The sequence below is a fragment of the Amphiura filiformis genome, chromosome 3 (assembly GCF_039555335.1).
Source record: "Amphiura filiformis chromosome 3, Afil_fr2py, whole genome shotgun sequence".
Classification (NCBI taxonomy): Eukaryota; Metazoa; Echinodermata; class Ophiuroidea; order Amphilepidida; family Amphiuridae; genus Amphiura; species Amphiura filiformis.
In genome coordinates this window covers 58,510,193-58,516,208 of record NC_092630.1, presented here as the reverse complement: position 1 = coordinate 58,516,208, position 6,016 = coordinate 58,510,193, and positions in this window count along the sequence as shown.

Here is a 6,016-nt window from a genome sequence, read left to right as displayed (position 1 = left end):
ATTGCAACAAAAAAAAAAAAAGTTTTTTATTTTTCGGTTTTGTAGTGTCCCTAGACCTAAACGCTAGGATCATTCATGGTTGATCTAAAAAAAAAAAAAATTCAAGATGTTTTGTATTTTTAATATGAAAATTGATACTTTGAATACATGTCATACTCTATTAATGATTTCAAAATGCATTCAAATTCAATGCATTTTGAAATCATTAATAGACTATGACATGAATACAAATTATCAATTTTCATATTAAAAATACAAAACATCTAGAATTTTTTTTTTTTTTTTAGGTCAACCATGAATGATCCTAGCATTTAGGTCTAGGTCCTGGGACACTACAAAAATTCCAACAAAAAAAAATTCCCCCCCCCCCAAAAAAACGGTCGGGACCAGGGTGCACGGTCGGTCGGACGAGGACAAACAAACAATTTTTTTTTTTTGGGCCTAACCATGACATCCGCTAACCTTAACCATGATCTCCTTCTCATCGCCTGGATCCAGTGTTTACCAAAAGGATGATCCAAATTGAGCCTCAGAAACACAAAGTGCCGTATTGTATGGGGTTTTATCAATTTAGTAATAAGTATCCTCCTTTTATCAAATTTATCTATAGGTATTTTGTTTAGGAAATAATACAACAATTTCATACTTGTTACCTAGCCGTGACTTGCGTCACGGCTAGGTCTTGAAATGCTATCGGATCTTTCTTTCTTTTTCTGGCAACAAATTTCAAACAAATTTCAAAATGCTTCTTCTCTTACATGTTACATCCTACAATGACGTCGCTTGCACATATGCATCGGCTATGTCTATGTACTATATGGTGTTCACAAATTTGGGGTCAAAGGTCATTAAGGGGTCATTTCCGGTATAAAACCAAATATCTTCAAAATGCTTCTTCTGCCACATATTATATAGTACGATGATGTCACTTGCACATATGCATCGGCTATACCCAGTGTCTATAGGGTGTTCATAGAATTGGGGTCAAAGGTCATTAAGGGGTCATTTCCGGTTAAAATCTAAAAATCTTCAAAATTCATATCTGCTACATGTAACATAGTATGTCGATGCCACTTGCACAGAAATGATCCTTATGACATCCTAAACATATTAAAATGTTTGTGACCTCAAAGGTCAAAGTTTAGGGTCAAAGGTCAAATTTTAAAATTGGTCCAATCGAGCTCAAATTCAACATTAATGATCCTTACGACATTCTAAACATGTTAAAAATATTTGTGACCCCAAAGGTCAGAGTTTAGAGGTCAAAGGTCAAATCCGTGTCATCATCGTACGTCGTCATTATCATGATCATCATCATCATCCCCCTACTCTTTCTCTACCTCATTCTTCATCATCATCACCATCATTATCATTATATCACCCCTCCTCCGATTTTCGAAAAAAAATGATTGCTACCCCTTCACCCCCCCCTCGACCTGCCAAAAATCTTTGGCCCCACCCCACCTCCCGCATTTTACCCTCCCCGGGGCTCATGGGACTCATAATTATTGTAGGCCTACATCCCCTATAAATGTGTGATGTAGTACAAACAAATGTTTTCTCTGAGGCTATATACAGTAACAGTTTCAACCATTCATATAGCCTATCTCATTTATTAATCAATGTTTGGCATGCACACCACCTGTACCACCTAATGGACCTTCATTATTTATGCAGACACATTCTATTCATGCCCACACTTGACACTACCTTCCTTATGCATGCAAACACTCTCATCAAAGTATTCTGCTCTCATAAACAGGAGAAAAGGCATACCTGAATGACCCTCATTATAAATACACTGATGGCACGCGCACATCAGTCGGCCCACACATGACTGCATTTATACCAAAAGCTAGGTCAAATCAGGGATGGGAAAGGTAACTTCAGATCTTAATTTTTTTTTTTAATGAATAGAAAGTTTACTTTTCTTTTCAGCAATAACTTTTTCAATTTTAATCATCATACATATTTACATAAAAGGCATGTTCTTTTGGGATGGTTTTATAACACAGGACCTACGAATTGAAATTATTTGTGACCCCAAAGGTCAAAGTTTATGGGTCAAATTTTTCAAATTGGTCCAATTGAGCTTAAATTCAACAGAAATGATCCTTACGACATTCTAAAGATATTAAAAATATTTGTGATCCCAAAGGTCAAAGTTTACAGGTCAAAGGTCAAATTTGAAAATTGGTCCAATCAAGCTAAAATTCAAGTGGAATGGTCCGTACCACATTCTAAACATGTTAAAAATATTTATGACCCGAAAGGTCAAAATTCAGGAGTTATTTCATCTAAGGTCATGTAGGGGTCATTTCCGCTAAAACGGCTAGGTTCAGATCTGTCTACAGTTCTAGTTGTATCTGTGCATTTGGTCTTATCACTGCTAAATAACCTAGGTGCTAAAAGGTGGGACTTTCATCAAAACACCTGGCGAAAACTAGTAACAATAAGGGTATGTTTTATAGAAATTTTGTCCTGCTAGGGGTATGTTTTTATAGAAGTCTGGTCCCATTACTTCAGTGGCGTAACTAGGGGGGCAGGGGGGCAAACATGCCCCGGGCGCTACCCTTAGGGGGGGCGCCAAATTGACCAATTCTGCGCCCCTCCAAGCAATAAAAGTCAAAATTTTCGCGCGCATTTCAAATGAATTAAAAGAACACTTTAAGACCGATATTAGTTAGAGGTAGGCCTTATTTGTCCAAAATTTCTTGCGCTCTGCGCGCAATTGTTTTAAAAGAACATTTTAAGACCGATATTCAACTTCTAGTAACCAAAATTAATTAATTGTAGGCCTTATTTGTCTTATGTGCAAAAACTGTTGGGGGATTTCGACAACTTTCTACTGCCAGATGCCATTGCCACTTTGGCTTCAGATCGTAGTACATGGAGAAACTTTGTAGTCGCCTGCTTCGCAGCCGAATGAAATGAATGAAATGAATTTGTCCAAAATGATGCGCGCTCCGCGCGCAATTGTTTCAAGAATTGGGGAGGGGGCGCCAATTTTGTTTCTTGCCCCGGGCGCTACCAACCCTAGTTACGCCACTGCATTACTTAGGGGTATATTTTACTTAGTCCCAGTAGGTAGGTATAAAAGGCGAAATAATATTTGTCATCAAACCACATCATTTTATATATCAAATTAAAGCCCTTGAGTAAAGAAATCCAAAATTGAAAACCGTTTTGTCATACATACGACATGGTCTCAGATTTGAAGCAGGTTTCACTGCCAAAGTGTGTAAAAATTCACCCCAGAGTGAAAATAGCTATGTTTAATTTCTAAGGTGTCTTTTCTAGGGTAAAATTGTTTGTAGAACATGATTTTTTGTCAAAACGCGTGCATCGTACATCGTTTTGCTACAAAATGTTGATTTGTGGCCCATTTTGCCCGAAAAACACACTTTTTGGGTGACAAAATTTTCACATGCCAACTTTGTATACTCATAGAGTCTACAATATACGGCCCTTTAAAATGTTAACATATCAGCTGAGGGTACTATTTGATGGATTCAGGCATTTGTTTTGTGATTGACTTTATCATTTGCGCGCCAGAATCATTCAAATATGACATGCCTTGTGACAATTGATATGCCAAAATAAGCTGTTTTCGGCAAAAAAATTGATTTGAAAAATCATAACTCTTGATAGGAAGGTGCTACAGTGATGGTTGACCTACTAGTACTAGTCTATGCAGTGTTGAATGGGCTTTCATTTGATACATAACTTTGTTCATTTTAACTAAGGGAAAGACTTGAAAATGTAAAAATGTTTCCCCTACCCCTTAAAATTTTGATATGTGTAAAAATTCCCGCCATTTATAAAAATCGGGATTACAAGAAAACTACAAGAGCTATAGGCTTGAAAAACTAATCAGTTATGCACAGTATACACATGTAAGTTCCTACTTGGGTATAACATTAATATCTTTCCATTCCTTCTCAATTTTCTTTTCTAATTTTTTTAACAATTTGTGACATCTGTAAATTACGTAAAATTTGACATTTCGAAAAATAGCAAAAAAAAAAAAATATGAGGGCGACATGTGTAAAAAACTAATCAGTTATTCCCATGATACAGTACTACAGGGATATAGTACCAAACTTGTGCTAAAATGCATATTTTTTTAGTTCTAATTTTTTTAACAAATTGACTTGCCACCCCATTTTTGAGCAAAATCGGGAACAATTAGTACCTGTAATATTGCGCAATCATGTGACCTATATTCAATGTGTGTGCACCAATCAGATGTCAGACTTGCACTACAACATGATGTAAGCCTTGCAGAGCCTTTATAAGTGTGCCAATAGAGTTCAAATATGTTGTGATGATGTTGTCACTTATGGATCCCATATTTTTATTTCCGTCAAAAGCATGCCTCTACTGTAATGCTCATATCAGGAAAACAATGACAGATTGTGCATTTCTGACTTCAGAAATGAATTCTGCACAAAATTTCAGTCTAAAAAACATATTTAAAACAATATTTTTTGAAACTTTATATTTTGCCATTTTTGGCAGTCAAACCTGCTTCAAATCTGAAACCGTGTCATACATAGCACTTTCCGTAGCGAAGACAGTTACATCTTGTCAAAGATAGACTTTCATTTCAGTCAACATTTCATGCATCAATTGCTAAACAGCATAGTCTCATGATAGAGCAGCTTTTCTATTATGGAACTGCTATTAAAATGTGCGATTCTTCTCATCACATATATTTGGGTAATATTATGTCTACTTGTATACAGCCGTTCTTCTTCTTCTTCCTACCTCATATGTACCGTTATGAGTATCGCACTGCGTACAGACAAGCTGTACTTATTTTTTACTCTGGAACCTAGAGTAGATGAGTGTATAAAGTGAAGTATAGACAACTTACTCGAGAACTCTAGCTTCAAATTTGCACACAACATTTACGTGCGATGCTAGAGTGCGTTGCTATCGTTTTTCGGTTGGACAGTATTTATTCTGTAAATGTTGAAATTTGGATGAATGTTAGTGTATTTTAAAATTTCCAGTTAGTGTATTAAAAATAAAACCTGGAATTTACCTGACAACAAATCAAATTTTCTTGTAATAGAAATATCATATGGGATACTGATCATGCGCAAATCGTAAAAACATAGAATAGAAACTCTGTGGCAGGCTCTGTGGAATCTCATATCGTGTGAAAATGGTATGCTTAGCCTGAGTCGCTCGGCCTATCTCGAACAAAATCGCCATACGTATCTGTTGAAAAACAAGAGGATTCATTGTACAACTCGTACTATCACGGCAATTTTTGACACAAAGATATCAGGGATGATGACGCTGTGCAGTATCCAGAAGAAGAAGATATTACCAGCACCATACATTTGTTAATTTGCTAGAACTCTAGCTTCGAATTTGCACGGTCAGACAGCGGTGCAATTTTTTACACCGGTGGTTATTTATTCTGTTAAGGTTAATGTTGATATTTGGATGAAAGTTATTTCGATGCATCAACTGTAGGCCTACCTAGAGTAAGGCCAAACACTTGTGCTGAAAGCCAAATTGGTCACTTATCGCCCACTGTTCAAAATGTGACATCTACACCAATTACAGTCCCGAAATGGTCTACTTTTTTAGCCGACCTCCATTCCGAAACATTTAGTGATAGTTAAAAATGCGATCCCCAACCCTTTGGTTACCTTTGGACGAATTTGTAGAAATCTCTGCGGAGTCTTTGTGTCTGAAATTCCCCGGTGATGAATACTACATGTACATGTATATCCGCATCGCTGTTCAGCCAGCAGCCATTCATACATGAATATGCATATCTCTGACCCCTGTAAGGTCAAACACGTGGCGTTGATTTCAACCAATCCGATCCACCGATTGTGACCACGTGGTCGGTTTCATGAATATTTAATAAGCAGCTTGATACTGACGTCATATCTGAGGTGACCAGGAGGCAGGAGCTACCATTTTGGTCAACTGAACTCGACTCGTAAATTATTTTCAATAATAGGTAATAGTAGGATTTCAATTTGTTATT